Raw genomic sequence first — 17,787 nt, 5'->3', positions numbered from 1 at the left:
CCCTCTCCCAATTGTCATGGGTCCAACAGGTTGACAAGTACACTTAAGCGAGTGCTGACTTTGTTGGAGAGTAGATACTCTTTCTCTTACAGGCCAAAAGCCTTGTCTGCTTCAAACATGTCTCTGTAGATCTGGCTTCTGGTTCCAGTTCTATGAGCTACTTAGTGGTCTAATTAACTACAGTCACTTTATTCCTCTGGTCCTCACTTCTAAAATGAGATGTGTCTCTGATGTGTCTCTAAGGTCTTTTTAAATATTTAAAACCAAAAGCTAGTACTATTGACAATGAAGAAATGGTAAAAGTTATTCCAATTGATACAGGGGCTAAGCAAGGGTGCCCTCTCTACCTACTAATGTTCGACATAATTCTAGAAATGTTAGCATTAGCAATAGGGCAAGAGAGAGAAGTTGAAGGCATAAACATTGGCAAAAAGGAGACAAAATTATTATAATCAGCCCTTGGGCATGTTGGTCTACTTGGGAAATCATGGAGAATCAGCAAAAAAACCCAAAACAACCCTAATTATTTAGTTAATAATTCCAATAAAATAGACATAAATCCAGTCCATAAAGATCGAAGCTCCTTTCTATTTCCAGTTAAGTAAAAAACAAAAACAAACAAAAACCCAAGCATTTATTAAGCCCCTAATAAATGCCAGGCAGATATATGCTAAGCAAATGCAAATACAAAGAAAAGAAAGTCCTTGCCCTCAGGGAGCTTACTAACTGGGGAAGATAAACACGTAAAAGGAAGAGAAAACGAGAAGGAAGAGAGTGGAAGGTACCTGGAGGGGGCCGTGATAGGGAAAGCTGAAGAGTGTACAAGGCAGTTTGGAGAGGAATGAAGATGAGGTTGACCTGAAAACAAGGGTTCTGAGAGGACCCAGCCAGTCAACATGGTTGAACTGGGCATCATCCCTAAAATAAAGGGAACCAGCCAATCAGAATGAGAGGCTGCAGAGGTAAGAGGAACTTCCAATATGAAGTGTTCCAAGGGTGGAGTGAGCTTCCAGGTTGAAGAGGTAGAGAAAGTCCCATGGAGAGCCAGTACAACCTGAAGAAGGACTTTCATTCTAAGATGCTATGCTGAAACACAGAGGTCTTGATAACTTCGTTCAACAAATACTTCTAGAGCGGTCACTACGTTCGAGGTCCGTGTACACATTAAAGAGGATACAAATATGGAGGAAAGTAGGGAAGATAAGACAAGTACACAACGGAATATTGTACAAGGCAATGTGCTATTGAGGTTGAGAAGGTGGGGTAAATGAGGTTGGGGGGGAGGGGAGCTTACTTCTAATTGGCATGGGAAGGAATTTGGGAAGCCTTATGAGAGGGGGGCCATTTGGGTTGAGTCCTGAAAGTAGAAATGGATGGAAGGGCCTTCCAAGGGAAAGAAGTTTGAATACAGAGAGGGAGCAGGGATATGGGAGATGGGTTGGGGAGAAGAAGGGAGTGGTCCAGTGTGGCTGGCCCCAGGCATAATAGAAGGTAAAGTAGTGCCAGGGAGAGGGAAAATGTGACCGCCTAAGGCAGCCCAATCCATTTTGGCATGGCTCACGACTGTTAGGAAGTTTTTTCTTGTATAAAACCTAAATTTTTCTCTTTGTGACCTCTGGTCCTAGTTCTGGTCTCTGGGGCCAAGCAGAACACAGCTAATCCCTCTTCTGTGAGACAAGCCTCCAAACAACTGAAAACAACCGTCATGTTTCCCTCCCCTCAACCTTCCCTTTTCCAAGTTAATCTCCTTAATTCAATTCTCCTTCAAATAATCTTCCCATGTCCTGTTCATGACACTCTAGGCCAGCTTTGGGTATCTTTCCTTCCAAAAACATGGCATGATATCAAGTGAACATTGTACCAGGCCCATTACTACCTTGGTGCCATGTTGTTTAGTAATTTCAGTCATGTCCTACTCTTTCAGATCCCCTTTTCTTGGCAAAGATACTGAAGAGGTTTGCTATTTCTTTCTCCAGCTCATTTTACAGATGAGGAAACTAAGGCAAATAAGAGTAAGTGACTTGCCCAGGGTCACGCAGCTAGTAAACGTCTGAGGTGTGATTTGAACTCAGATGAGTTTTTCTGACCAGGCCTGGCACTCTAATCACTGTGCCACCTGGCTGCCCACTTACCATTATGCCCCATCCCAGGAATGTGGATGCCTATACTGCTCTTTATGCCCAGCCAAAGGCTCCTCAGGGTTGAAAGCACAGATCAAGGTGTGCTTTGTCCATGAAACCATCTTGTATTACTCCAGTCCACACTGGCCTCGTCCTTTTCTGAACACTTCCAGAGCGTCAGTAGATCTAATGGAAAGCTCGTAAGATTTAGAGAGAGAACTCTCGCTAAGGTCTAATGTTTACCAGTACGTGACCAAAGCTAATCTTTTCACTGCCCTGACTCAGTTTCCTTTTCTATGAGATAGTGATAATACAAAATAGGCAGCGTGCTATGGTGGAAAGGACCTTGGGCTACCAGTTATAAGACTTGGATGTGAACTGCACCTTATAACACCAACTGAGTGATTGTGGCCTAGCTGCTTGCCTTCTCTGTGAAATGGGGTAATTTTAAAAGCATTTGTTAACTGCCTGCTCTCTATTAGGGCAACTAGGTTGCTCAGTGGATAGAACATTGGGCCTGGATTCAGGAAGCCCTGAGTTCAAATTTGATCTCAGGCACTTAACAGCTGTGTGACCCTGGGCAAGTCACTTAACTTTCTTTGCCTCAGTTCCCTCATTGAAACTGGAGAAGGAAATGGCAAACCACTCCAGCCTAAGGTCCTTCCTAGCCCTGTCCTAAGCTCCCCACTCCTAGCTGTGACATTCACTGTTCTAAGATCGCTTTAAACTATGATGTTCTGTGTTTTGTGTTCAACTGTTCTTTCTGCTTCTGACATTCTCAGATTCCTTGACTCTACATTTAGAATCCCCAGGTAACAGATAATTGGCTAGAAAACACTAACCTTTGCTCAGCAACCCACAGCCAAGGCAAGAAAAAACCTTCAAAGGTTCAGAGTTTTGTTAGTTTTTAAAGGTCACTTTGCAGGCAGCCCCAAACCCGCCCCGTGCAGGTGTGTGCCACTCCATCCAGGCCGACTGTGCTGGGAGCTAACACACCTGGTAATTTCTCCAGGATGCTAACATTTGCTTTGGGGCCCTGTTTGATCCTTATGCCATCAAAGGCAGCTGGGAGCCTGCTCTATTTTTCCTCAGCATGACCATACAATTGGACTTGGCAGAGAATATAAATCCTGCCCCTGGAAGATACGGGAAGGGGGAAGCAGATATTGTTACAGAGACCTTTCTCTTCCCTGTTTTTCTGGATCAATTACCCCTTGGTTCTTGCCACACCCTCCTTGGGTCCCTTTACACAATTCCCTAATATTCGTGGTGATTCTGGCTGATGAGGCATTGGGCAAGTGTGAATATTCTACAGAGGTATAGGGTATTTTGCTTCCAATATTTGACTTGACTTGACCTCACGGTGATTCATTTAAAAATAGTTTTCACTGGTAAATTATTTTCTCTCATTTCTCATTACTATCTTATGAAGACAGTTGTTATATACGATTGTGATGGAATACTCTTGTGCTAGAAGAAATAACAAGTAGGAAACTTTCAGAAAAACCTGGAAAGACTTCCATGAACTGATGCAAAGTGAAACAAGCAGAACTAGGGGAACATTGTACAGAGTATCAGCCATACTGTATGATGATCTCAGCAATACAATGAGCCAAGACACTTCTGATGGACTTAGGATGAGAGGGTCGGTCCATGTCCAGAGAAAGAACTGGTGGAGACTGAAGGCAGATCGAAGATACTTTTTCTTTATTTTTCTTGGTGTTTTTTTTGTCTGTGTTTTCTTTCACAGAATGACTTTCATGGAAATGTGTTTTGCACGACTATACATGTAAAATCTATGTCAAATTGCTGACCTTTTCAATGAGGTGGGAGGGGAGGGAAAGAAGGGAGAGAATTTGGAACTTGAAATTTGAAAAAAAAATGTTAAAATTGCTCTTACAAGTAAATAGGGGGAAATAAAATATTAAATTAAAAAAATTTATCTTATGAAGATGACACTTTTCATTTTGATGGTGTTTTAAAATGCGCAGAACTCAGTCCTTGCAAAAACTCAGGGGGAAAGGATAATATTATCCTGTTTTTTACAGATATGGAAACCGAGGCCTGAGATGGGAAGTGAGTTGTCCAAAGTCACAGTTTCTCAGGGGATTTGAACGTGGGTCTTCTGAGAAGTCCAGCATATTTAGTCTTCCCTGTTCCTGAGGCATAATGGAGGGGACATTGAATCTAAGGTTAGAAGTCCTGAATTAAACCTTGGCTCTCTGTTTTTCTCTCTAACAAACTGTTGTAAGTTAGCTCTGGACTTAGGAGAGAAGCAGGAGGATTTGGTTGATTGCTTATGGGTTATGTTTTTTCTGTTTTGTTTATGAGCTCTGTGAGTCCCTGGCATTTGTGAGGGGAGGGTTTACTAGTTATGTGACCCTGGGCAAGTCACTTCACTCTATTTGCCTCAGTTTCCTCATCTGTCAGATGAGCTGGAGAAGTAAATAACAAACCACTCCTGTATTTCTGCCAAGAAAACCCCAGATGGGTCACAAAGAATCGAACATGACTGAAACAACTGAACAGCAACGAAGTTAGGTCAAGTGTAAGATAAATCCAGTTTAACAAGTTCCATCATATCCCCAGGACTGTTTACTCTTCTGTGAAATGACAAGATGGATCCGAGGCCTCTCCCAACTCTAGATCTAGGAACCAATGATCAGGTGATGCTCTCTAGATGACTTTACTTACCTGCTCTGTAGAATGGAGCTAATATCAGTTGTACTTCCTCCTCTCACTTTCTAAACTAGGAAATCCTCCGGAGATGTGAGCTTGGTTAGTATTATCACCTCTAGCTGCTGAACTTCTCCCCATCCCTGAAGGCCCATCTCATGCTCCCTCCTCCAAGAAGTCTTCCCAAATTCCCCAGTCACAAATGCCCCTCCCCTACTCTGAGTCACAGAATCTCTGGGGTGGAAGGGCAGCCTGTTGTGGTGGATAGACCACTGCATTTGGAACTAGAGGATCTATTGTTTACTGTATGTGACTTTGAGCCAGTCACTTAATGCCCCTGGGCCTCCTTCCTGTCACTGTTAAATGAGTAACCTGAATCAGGTCTGTGAGGTCCCTTCTGATTCTAGTAAGACAGCCCCTCATTTTATAGGTGAGGTTCTAGGATCAGAGTTCTCAAGCTGGAGGGGAATCTTAGAGAACATCTAGGTCAACTCCCCTCCCCCTCGCTAAACACACATTACAGATGCAGAAACTGAGGCTGAGGGGAGGTCCTACAGATCCTGGAGTGAACACAGGTCCCATGACTCCACAAACTGTGCACTGCCCATTGGGTCACACTGTGTCCAGTCCAACCCTGGCTGAACAGATTCCCTCTATAAAGTCATGCACAAGTGGTCATCCAGGTCACCCCACCTTTCCTTGGAGACCTCCAGGGTCGTGACTAGATTGATCCATGTCAGTCTACTGACCCCAGAGTCTTAGAGACAGAGCAGAAGCCCAGTTTCCCTGCCCCCAAAGAGGAGGCAGGTGTGATACAGGAACATATATAATTAAGTTAAATAACATGACACAAAGAAGTGAATCCTGGCCCAAGAGCCCAGAAACCTAGTCTGCCATGGTGTCATTGTGTGACATCAGGCAAGGCCAGAAGCCTTTGGGGGCTTGCTTCTCCCTTTAGAAAATCAACTGGAGTGGCATCGATCACAGGAACCCCTCCCCACACTAGCACCCCACTTTTTGTACTACATTTACATAGTTGCTGTTCAGTCATGTCTGAGTCTCCATGACTCCATCTGGAGTTTTCTTGGCAGAGATGCTGGAGTGGTTTGCCATTTCCTTCTCCAGTACATTTTACAGATGAGGAAACTGAGGCAAACAGGAGTGACTTGCTCAGGGTCACAAAACTAGTCAAGTGTCAGAAGATGAGTTCCTGATTCCTAAGTCCAAGCCTAGTGCTCTATCCTCTGCACCACCTGGCGGCCCGTACACACAGACACAGACACAGACACACACACACACACACACAAGTGACAAAGTACATAAGAGTATTGGACTCAAGACAGCGAAGACACAGTCTGAATCCTGCCGTCTGCAGTAACTGGCTGTGTGACTCTAGGTAAGTCATTTAGCCTCTGCTTGCCTTAGTTACTTCATTGGTAAAATGAGTATGATAGTAGCACCTACCTCACAGGATTATGATCAAACACAGTAATAAGTGGAAAGTGCTTTGCAAACCTCAAAGCTTTGTATATCTCATCATTGTTATTCTTATTGTTAATAAAAAAATAGGTATAAGGTAATTGGGGATGGAATAAGGTACTAGTGGGGTGGCTAGGTGCTTCAGTGGCTAGACAGTGTGCTGATCCTGGAGTCAGGGAAACTTGAATTCAAACCCAGCCTCAAATACTTACTAGCTGTATGACCCTGGCCAAGTCACTCCACCCTGTTTGCCTCTGTTTCCTCATCTGTAAAATGAGCTGGAGATAAGTGGTAAAGCACTCCATTGTCTTTGCCAAGAAAGCCCTTAGTGAGGTCTCAAAAAGTCAGACACAACTGAAAACGACTAAACAGAGAGATATGTGTGTATACTTGTGCATTATGTGTACACATTCACATGTGTGTATGAATATGCTGTCTCTCCAACAGAATATAAATTCCTTGAGGGCAGAAACTGTTGGAACTTTTTTCTCTGTACCTCCATTGCCTAGCACAGTGTCTGACCCAAGGTAGGACTTAACAAATGTTTGTTGATGGAGCAAGTGATTAGAGAGAAATGATCAGGGAAGTCTGGCTGTCAGAGACTTTCAAGGGCCTCAGTTCTGCCCTGTCCCACCAGGGGAAGGTGGGAGGCAGCAACTTGGCCACCAGCAGCAGTCACCTGGCCCTAAGGCATTGGGCGGCCGCCTGTGATGGAAATGAGGGGAGGGAGACAGTGGAGAGAGTAAACACTGCTGAGCCCTCTCCCAGATGGCAGCTTCTCAAATATTTGCTTTCTCTTCTCCAAGTTTAACACCTGGATTCCTTAAACTGATCCGGATGTGACATAGCTTTGCATCCCCACCCCTGGATTTGCCCTCACATGTCAATGTCCCTGTTTCTGAGGCCTGGACATGATTTCCTCAAATTCTTCTCAGATCCCCCTACAGCATCTACTAGGGGTGGGGAACCTGCGAACTTGAGGTCACATGTGGCCCCCTCGGTCCTCAAGTGAGGTTGGGCCATACTTGAGGACCTAGGAGGCTACAGGTTCCCCACCCTTGATCTAGAAAATCTCTTAAATCTATAGTAAATTCCAGGATTCAAGCAAAAGTGGCACAGCAGTGTCCCTCTTTTGTTTTAAATGGTAGGTTGGAGGGTATCATTAAGTAGAACAGTTCTCTCTTTTAAATGACATCTTAGATTCAGTATGTCCAAGACAGAGCCCATTGTCTTTCCCCTTAAATCTCCCCCCTTCCTACCTTCCTTATCTTTGTAGAGGGCACCGCCATCCTCCCAGTCCCTTAGTCTCCCAACCTAGGTGTCAGCCTGGACTCTTCGTTCCCTCTCACCCCTACACATAACCAAGATGGAACCACGGCTTGCAGATTTCACCTTTGCAACATCTCCCAAATACATCTCATCTTCTCTCCTCTACCCCAACCCTGGTGCAGGGCTTGATCTCCTCATGCCTGACAATTGCCAGGGGTCTGCCTGTCTCAGTCTCTCCCCGCTCCAATCCATCCTCCAATCAACTACCAAAGGAATCTTCCTAAAGTGCAGGTCTGATCATGTCATTCCCCTACTCGCTAAACTCCAATGGCTCCCTATTACCTCCAGGTGCAAATACAAAATGCTGTTGGACATTCAAAATCCTTCATAACCCAGCCCCTTCCTACCTTTCCTGTCTTCTTATACCTTACTCCCCCACACATACTCTTTGATCCAGTGACACTGGCCTCCTGGCTGTTCCACAAACAAGACGCTATCTCTAGGCCCCAGGAAATCTCTGACTATTCCCTGTACCTGAAATGCTCTCTCCTTCACCCCATTTATTAACCTCCCTGGCTTCCTTTAAGTCCCAAATAAAATCCCATCTTCTACAGGAAGCCTTCCCCAACCCCGCTTAATTCCAGTGCCTTCCCTCTACTAATTATTTCCTATTTATCCCGTATAGAGTTTGCTTGGTATAGATTTGTTTGCTTATTGTCTCTTCTATTAGGCTGTTAGCACCTTGAGGGCAGGGACTCTCTTTTGCCTCTTTTTGTATCCCTAGAGCTCAGCACAATGCCTGGCATATAGTAAGCCTATAATAAATGTTTATTGAATTGAATTGAATTAAACATAGAGTAGCCATTGATTCAGCAAACATCAGCTGAGGGCCTATTAAGTCTAAAATGCGGTACAAAGCACTATGGGCTGGATAAGATCCTAACTCATCCCTGCCCTGTCCTCAGTAACACTACAGTCTAGGAGGGGAGGTAAGACCTTCCCCCAAACACCATAGTGAGCACTGGCTAAAGGACCTGGGGATGCTTAACCTGGACAAGAGAAAACTCAGGAGCGGACGAGACGGATGACTTCCAAGGATTTGAAGAGTTGTCATGTGGATCGTGTGAAATATTAAATTTATTCTATTTGGCCCCAAACAGAGAGTTCCCCCTGCAGCCTTTGCTCCCTAGAACAGCGCTGAGCCATGCCAACCCCCTTCTCCCGTGGATGCGATCCCCTCGAGTGTAAAAATGAAATAGTGATCCTGTATTTTGCATTTTTCTTTATCTTGTTCATATATAAATATATGTAAACATATATTTATATTTCCCTCTATAATTGATTTTACCCTGACTTTAATTTGCTTTTTATCAAGTCTCTTCTTTGTCTCTGAGTGAAGAAACTCCCGAGTGTAAAAGTTGTCTTCTCTCGCAGTTAGATGCCAGAAGGTTAGTCTCCCTATCCTAACAATTTTAATTAAAGAAAAACTTTGAGCTAAAGTGTAGAAGCTCAATGCTCTCACAGTGGAATTGTTATCTCAGCACTGTCTGAGAATCACTTTGTGCTGAGGATGTTTGTTTTCCTTCATAACTTCAGCTCCTGAGAAACTCCATGACTACGGTGTGTAATCCTTGAGAGCTCTCCAGCTGCCCTGGCCCCATCTCTGCTCATCTTTGCCCAATGAAAGGTGGTCTTCTATCTGTCTATAGTTCCCAGGGGCCAGGGAGATCACTATCAGTGGTCTCAGGATTCAACTGTTCCCCATAAATCTGCAAAGAATTCCTCTGAGACAGAGAGGGGTGGTCCTGGTTTGCCGGGCATGTGGGTGAGCCCCTTTCCTTCGTGTAACCAATCATGATTCCCCACCCCCATGATGCTGCCCACCCTATAGTCAATTGTGCCTCGCCTACCTTGCTCTGTTCTTTGTCAATAAAGAGAAATCACCTCTTCACTTCTAGGTCTTTTGGTTAACCGAGGAAGTCATTTTTGTTCAGTCGTTTTTCAATCATTTTTAACTCTTCCTGACTCCTTTTGGGTCACTTCCTCCAATAGTTATTATTTTATATCATTTAGCCAACCAGACTTAATTAGCTTTTTGAAATGGGTTCTGTATTTCACCACGTAGCTGTTGCAGGTTTTGTGCCAAATTTTCTTTTTGCCAAAAAGAGGGTTGTGACCATTAGGTGAAGCTTTAAAAAAATTTATGCCAGTATTATTTAAAAATCATTTATTACTAAACTGTCTTTGGTACAAAATTAGGATGCAGGGAATACTTGTGAATATATGTCAAAGCTGAATACTGACAATGCATGTGCACTGAGAATTCTAGGCTGGTGACTCTTGTGCCTCACAAAGGGGGAGAGATAAATACATAGCCATGTGACACCGGTGAATACTTTGCTGCTCTGTTTAGCATTTAAGCAGCCAGACGAACAGAATTATACCAAGTGACGATTACATGATGAAAGTTTATAAACCAATTTTTGGACTGAAAAAACAGGGTACTTCGATTATGCAATGGGTATGGTTATATGGTGAAATATGGTATTTACTAAGGTGTTGTAGTAAGATCAGTGGGTACAAAGCATTTCTTCCCATACTGGGACCTCACCCTTCCACAGGTGAAAAATGGATTCAACCTTAAAGGATTGTTTAGGATGTGACAAAGGGAGTAACAGTGCCCTGAAATCCCTTTACTGGAAATTCTTTTATCTCCTTGGCAGATTCCTTATAAAAATTCACCTTGGACGTGGGTTCTTTGTAGAGTTCTGAAGTTGCTGGGGTTAAAATTGTTGTCCTGTTATCCTGTTCTGGACCACTGTTCTCCTTCACCCCTTGCAACCCTTCTGGACAGTGTAATGAATAAGTTTATAAGCAGTCAATATGAAGTGGCAGTGGCAGGAAGTGAGATTTGGAAAGGGATCCCAAAGATGAGAGGAGCAGAATTTACAAATGATATCCTAAATTAACCAAAAAATCATATCCTGGTCATATGTGTGGGACCAGGGGAAGATGTCTAGACTCTGCTGTCAAGGGATTTTGATCCTATGATATGTAAAGCTCAGATAAGCTCCAGACATCCTCGGAACACCAAAAGGTGCTGATAATTTTGAGAAGATAATTTTAAAGTTTTATTGACAACTTCGAGATGATTTGGCTATGTTAACAAACTAACCCCAAGGGGACACATATAGGTGGTCTGTTCTCTAGAAAAATGAGACCTCCAACTCCTACCCTGCCCCGCAACCTTCCTCCATCTCCTTTGGGTCCATGCTGCCCCATGCTCCCAGTGATCACATGATTTATACTCGATGCCTCTCCTGCACCCCATTGCCTTTTCCTCAAACCTTCTGCCTCTATAACCTTTTAGTTTCTAACCTCCCTCAGTTATTAAAGTGTGATTATGCCTCATTTCCCTCTGCCAGACATAGTCTTTCTCAGCAAGCACCCAAAGAACTGGGCATGCCTGCTTCTATTTTATAATTTCATCAGTTAATGATCAATTCAGTGCCTTTCCTCAGTGTGTTTAATTTGTCCTCGGCTCTCAATGTAGATAAAGCTGCTGGTCCAGCCACTGCCATTCCAGGGACAGCACCAGACTCCCATAAGAAGCCCCAGTTTTATGACCTTTCAAAGTTTATAAAGTCACCCTTTGATCAAGGAGGACTCTGAGTCTCCCTCTCAGGGGCTCAGCTGGAAGAGCTTGATCCCTGAACTACCTGTGCCTTCTGGGACTTATTGTCCCCACCCACACTGTGACTAGCAGCATAGGTCCCCATAGCAAAGCTGGGTACTGATCCCATCAGGGTTCTAGGGGCAACCCTAAGGGGTTGTGTATGTATGTGGGGTTGGGGTTCTGGTACTATCACTCATTAGCCTCCATGTACTGTGAGCAGCTAGGTGCAGTGGCTAGAGTACTGGGCTTGGAATCAGAGAGAGTCCTCTTCATGAGTTCAAATCTAACCTCAGTAACTTACCAGCTGTGTGATCTTCAGTAAGTCACTTAACTCTGTTTGCCTCAGTTCCCCATTTGTAAAATGAGTTGAAAAAAGATCACTCCAGTATTTTTGCCAAAAACCCCAAATGAGGTCATGATGAATTGGACATGACTGAACTACAACAATTAATAACTATGCTAATCATCATTGAATACTGTCCCAATATCATTTTGATCAATTGACCTCTGATTAATAACAATTAACTTTTACAAAGGGATATTGCCTGAAAAGGTATATTGAGAAATTATGTACAACAACCTCCAAAACAGGGAGCTTACTCTTCTCTGCCACCTGGGTCTCTGGGAGAATGGACCTAAAGTGGTGAATAGCAAGTGTTACTCCCAAGTTTGCTCCTGGGTGTGGCAGAGCTGATCGACCAGTCACCCAATGAAGGACCAGGACCCCAGGCCTCTGCTGCAGGACAAAGATAAGCTGGTTGTTCCAGGGGACAGTCTCCTGGCCCAGTTCAGCTGCAGCTACTGACTTGGGACTCCAGATGCTGGACCCCTGGTGATTTGTCCAACCTTTCCAAACTCATAAGGTCATAATCTGGTCTGTTTCCTCTCCACTATTCATTCATGAAAGAAAGAAAAAGGAAGGAAGGAAGGAAGGAAGGAAGGAAGGAAGGAAGGAAGGAAGGAAGGAAAGGAAAGGAAAGGAAAGGAAAGGAAAGGAAAGGAAAGGAAAGGAAAGGAAAGGAAAGGAAAGGAAAGGAAAGGAAAGGAAAGGAAAGGAAAGGAAAGGAAAGGAAAGGAAAGGAAAGGAAAGGAAAAGGAGAGAAAGAAAGGAAGAAGGGAGGGAGGAAGGAGGGAAGAAAAAGGCAATACAGAGACAGAAGAGCAGCCTACATTCAACATATATTCATGGCCTTAGCAGCTGAGTGAGAAGGAGGGCCTCAGGTCCCTCCCAGACCCAAAGATCCCTCCTCCAACCAGAGGTTGCCTAGTAATTCTTACATTGCTTACTACCATGGAAGAGAGAGGGCCTCCATCTCTTCAAGTCTTTTGTATGCTCATTGAATTTTTGACTGATTTAATCCAACTAAAATAGTTTCATTACAAGCCGTAAGTGGTCTGGAAACTGTCCCAATACCTATATATTCTCTGAAGTGGGAAAGAGCCCTTCCTTGGAAGTGAGTTCACCAATGCAAAGTGTGTTGAGTATGCTCTAAGGACTTGGCTTTCATTGGCCAATTCCTCCATCTGAAATCTAAATGAAATCTAAAATTCTATAGCTCTATGACACAACCAAAGCTGGAAATGATACTGAGAGACAGATTTCAGCTCAAAATAAGGAAAAGAACTCCTCACCAAGCCAGAATGGAACAGACTTATCAAATTAGCAATAATAGGGGAAATATGATGGGGGAGGAGGGAATAAATCTTTGAGAAGAAGCCATGAGAAAATAAGTATACTGTTGGTGGAATTGTGACATTTTCTAACCATTCCGGGAAACAATATGGCAGTATACCAGAAAAGTTAGTCAATTTTCATATCCTTTGATTCCAATAATGGAAACAAAGGTATCTTCTGTGCCAAACTATTCATAGAACCACTATTTGTGACAACAAAACCCTGCAAATGGAACACGTGCCCAATCAATGAGGAATAAACAAGAGAATTGCAGTACAGGAGTATAAGGTGACACTATTATCATTTGAGCAAAAGAATGTGAAGAATTCAGAAAAGTTGGGAAGACTTGTATGAACAGATGCAGGGCAAAGAAAGCAGAATTGGGCAAATTGTATATATAACTATTGCAACAGTGTAAATGAAGGCAATAAATAAAAGGTAATGAAACTAAAAGACAAGATTGAATGTTGATTCCAAATTATTAAACTGGAAATATACATTTTTGCTGTTAAAAAAAGTTTACAGTGTGTTACAATGACTATATTAGAGAATTTTTATTTAGTGTGGTTTTTTTTCAAAAATATGTAAATAATTTTTTACTTTTTTCTAATTACATGTAAAGACAGTTTTCAACATTACTTTTAAAAAACATTTTATTTTAAGATTTGAGTTCCAAATTCTATCCCTCCCTTACCTTCCCTCAGCTCCCTGAGATGTTAGGCAATCAGATATAGGTTACACATGTGTAATTATGTAACATATTTCTATATTAGTTATTTTGTACAAGAAGACTAGAGTAAAAGAAAAAAATGAAAGAAAGAAACTGAAAAATAGCATGCTCCAGTCTGTATTCAAACAGTATCAGTTCTTTCTCTGGAAGTAGATAGTCTACTTCATCATTAGTCTTTCGGAGTTGTCTTAGATCATAGCTGATCATAGTTAAGTCACTCACAGTTCTTCATTAAACTATTGCTGTTACTGTGTTCAATGTTCCCCTGGTTCTGTTCACTTCACTATTCATCAGTTCATGTAAGTCTTTTTGGGTTTTTCTGAAATTATCCTGTTCGTCATTTCATATACCACCAAATAACTAAATAATTGTGTAATAAAATGGAACATGATGGGTAGAATGGGACTGATTAAGGGAGATCCCCAATCAACTTGACAAATTTATGAGATGAGCCATTGTTTATGACTTTAATTGTATCTTACTATGGAAGGTGTGGACATATACCATGACACCTTGTGAAGGATGGATTTCAGTATAAGGAGCTCCCACAAGATGAAGTAAGTGTGTCCCACAACTGTGTCTCATTGTTGTGGGATCTAGCTCTCCAGCAAGAAAAGAATCTACCAGACTACTGTCCAGTCATTCCCCTTGTTGAAAGAGGAGGTTAGATATGGGGCCTCGGAACTTCTAGACTCTCGTGACCTCACACTTTGATGACTACAATAGTGACTGGTGGGTCTCCCTGCCTCAAGTCTCTCCCCACTCCAACTCATCCTGCATTCAGCTACAAAAGTGATTTCCCTAAAGTGCAGATCTGACCTTGCCCATTCTATAAACTCCAGTGGCTCCCTCTCACTTCTGGGATCAAATACAAAATCCTGTTTGGTGTTCAAATCCCTTCATCACCTTGCAGCCGCCCCACAAACATTTTCTTTTACCTTACTGCTCATCTCTGCCTCCAGCTTTCCTGGCTTCCTTCAAGTTCCAACTAAAATCTCAAGTTCTACAGGCATCCTTTCCAGAAATCTCTTCATTCTAGTGTCTTCCATCTCTTAATTATTTCTTATTTATCCTAAATGTAGCTTATTTGTATGATTTATTTGCTTGTTTTCTCCCCCATTAGATTGTGATCTCCCTGAGGGCAAGAATTGTCTTCTGCTTCTTTTTATTTCTAGCAACTAGCAGAATGTTTGCCACATAGTTTATTCCCAAGTGGTTATTGACCAATTTTTCCAAAGTAAGTTCTGAATAGGGGCATAATGAACCCACAAGAGAGTGATTGTTTTGGGGATACCTGCCACGGCAGTGAGGTGGCACAGTAGAGTGCCCAGCCTGAAGTCATGAAGACTCCTCTTCCTGGGTTCAAATCTGGCCTCAGACACTAGCTCTGTGACCCTGGGCAAGTCACTTCATCTTGCTTGCCTCAGTTTCCTCATCTGTAAAGTGAGCTGGAGAAAGAAATGGCAAAGTGCTCCAGTATCTCTGCCAAGAAAACCCCAAATGGGGTCACAAAGAGTCAGACATGATCAAACAACAACAGGATGTGAAACTAGATCCTTTTGATGCCACATCCTCTGCTCCTCACACTAACAACATTCTTTCATCTAGTACTGTTGTTCTGGAACTTTCCACCTGGCCAAAAATTTTAATTGTCCATCCATGTATTCATCTATCCATCCATCCATGTATCTGTCTATCCATTTATCTACCTATATACATATACATTCATTCATCTACTTGTCTATTCATCTATCTATCCATTCATTTATTTACTTACCTAACATTTTCACTCATCTATCCATTTATGTATCTATCCATTTATCTGTCTCTGTCTTCCTGCCTGGTTTTCTATTGATCTATCTATCTATCCATCCATTCATTTTTCTATCTACCCATCTATCCATCCATTCACTCATCTATCTGTCCCTCCATACATTTATCTATCTATCCATCCATTTATCTATTGATCCATGTATCACTCTTGCCTCTCTCTCTCTCTCTCTCTCTCTCTCTCTCCATTCATTTCTCTCTAAGAAATCCATTATCTGAGTAAAGTAGCTGGGGAGGAAGTTTACTCTATATTCACATATTCAATCTATGCAGATTATTTTCCTTCCAGGTAAATGTAAGCTCCTTGATAGAAGGGACTGTCTCAGTTTTGCTTTTGTATCCCACCTTCTAGTACAGTGTCCATGAGAGTCATCATGGTGAAGTGGAGAGAACACTGGACTGGGGAAGACTTGAGTTCAAATCCTGCCTCAGACCCTGGGCAAATCACTTCATCTCTGTGGTCCAGTTTCCTAATAGAAAATGAGTGTGTTGGACCTGGTGGCTTCTAAGATTCCTTCCAACTTCAAATCTGTGACCCCAGGAATGAGTTTGAAGTCATCAGAGCAGAGGCTGTGTGAGAAAGAACAAAGCGTTTTATGTGATCCTGGGATGGAAGTTCTATGAGCAATGAAATGGTCTTATTTTTCATTCCAAGCACTTAGCATGGAGTTTGACACATAGTAGGCTCTTAATGAAAGTTTGTCAGTCAATTAATATCTTCAGTGCCTAATACATAGTAGGTAAATGTTTGTTGATTGCTGATTTTCAACTCAATATGAGTCAACAGAGTGTGACAGGACATCCCCCACCCCACACTGATAGAGTAGTGTCCACAATGGTTGCATCACATGGAGAATATTACTTTTAGTTCTGGAAGCAGTGAAGTAGGAGGAACGTTGACATCATGGGGGCGTGTCCAGCAACATGTTAGCAAGAGGACTCAAAGCTACATCTTCAGAAACTCTGTTGAAATAATAGGATTTTAAACATGAAGGAAAAAAGATGAATATCTAAAAGATTTTCATGGTCATCAGGGATTAGATTTCCTCCAAACAGCCGTCAGGGGTAAAACTAGAGCCAACACATGGAAATTATAGGAAAGTAGGTTTGGCTTTAACTCAAATACATCTGCAATCTCATGGATTCAGAAATTCCCTCCAACAGTGCAGATTGCGACCCACCCAGGCTTGCCCATCCTGTGAGATTCTGTCCATGTCCTCCCATGAGTACACCTTAGGGGATCTACCCAGCATGTTAGAGGCTTTCCTCAATTTCTCAGGTAGAAGCTAGAAGGCTACATGGATAGAGTGCTGGACCTGGTATCAGGAAGGCCTAAGTTCAAATTCTATTTTCAGGCCCTCCTACCTTCCCTCCCCCATTTAAAAAAAAAAGAAATGGAGGAAGGAAGGAAGGAAGAAGGAAAGAAGAAAGGAAAGAAAGAAGGAAGAAAAGACAAAAGAAAAACAAAACCCTTGTAACAAATATGAAACCAAGAAAACGACCTTCAACATGGACAATGTCCAAAGAAGACATGTTCTGATGTGCTACTCTTTCTCAACAGTTGCTCACAGTTTCAGTAGAATTAAGAATAAAAGTTATTCCTTATTATCTAATTTTTAAAATGAATGCAAGCTACCACTGGCCCATTTCCTTCTTGATGACCTTTTTGGGTCACAGTCCCCTTCCATCCTCGTCGTGAAGCCTGTGGATCCTTCTCAGAATCATGTTTTTAAATGCATAAAACAAAATGCATAGAATTACAAAAATTAATCATAATGAAACAGAGTTATGAGAGTATTTTTAGAAATTCATGACCCCCAGGTTAAGAGTTCCTGGTCAACGTGACTGAAACTTGGGTGCCAATCTGGTGCCACCAACTTGGAACAGTCAACATGGTTGAAAGGAAACAGCCGTGCTCTTGAAGCCCAAAGACCTTCATTCCAACAATTATAACATTTTGGATTGTTTATGGTTAAGTCACTTCAGTGAACTTTTATCAAAGACCTAATGTCAAAGTAGCATGGTGGGAAGAGCCCTGGCCTGAGAGATAGAGTGGTCAAGGCGAAGAGTTGGAGCCCTGGGTCAGGAGATCCTGGCCAAGTCACAACCCCTCTGAACCTCAGTTTTTCTCATCTGTAAAATGGAGGAGTTGAGGACACTTGTAGGATGTTCCTCGTGGAATTGTTGTATGCATTGAAGCATGAATCCTTATTATGGCTTTTATTCTCACTGACGATTTTAATTCAATCTCTAAGAAATCTTTACTGAAACTTACTGTTGTCCTGAGGGATGGGTGACAGTGGTCTCATGGGACAAGGCCCCAAACTGGGTT

The 17,787-nt window shown here is 42.5% G+C and overlaps 2 long non-coding RNA genes across 4 annotated transcripts in view; one reads left to right on the top strand and one right to left on the bottom strand.

Moving 5' to 3' along the window:
- LOC140499080 (uncharacterized) overlaps window positions 1-17,787 on the top strand; it is a 58,804-nt gene that overhangs the window by 14,601 nt on the left and 26,416 nt on the right. For all 3 annotated transcript variants that reach the window (XR_011965266.1, XR_011965268.1, XR_011965267.1), the window contains exon 2: window positions 4,169-4,312. This is a non-coding gene — a long non-coding RNA (uncharacterized lncRNA). The remainder of the gene's footprint in view (window positions 1-4,168; window positions 4,313-17,787) is intronic.
- The window catches only part of LOC140499081 (uncharacterized), a 2,906-nt gene continuing 794 nt past the window's right edge, over window positions 15,676-17,787 (bottom strand). The window contains exon 2 of the long non-coding RNA XR_011965269.1: window positions 15,676-16,418. This is a non-coding gene — a long non-coding RNA (uncharacterized lncRNA). The remainder of the gene's footprint in view (window positions 16,419-17,787) is intronic.

This window comes from Notamacropus eugenii, chromosome 4 (assembly GCF_028372415.1).
Source record: "Notamacropus eugenii isolate mMacEug1 chromosome 4, mMacEug1.pri_v2, whole genome shotgun sequence".
Lineage (NCBI taxonomy): Eukaryota > Metazoa > Chordata > Mammalia > Diprotodontia > Macropodidae > Notamacropus > Notamacropus eugenii.
The sequence above is the reverse complement of the archived record's forward strand: the minus strand, read 5'-3'. Positions and strand labels throughout refer to the sequence as shown.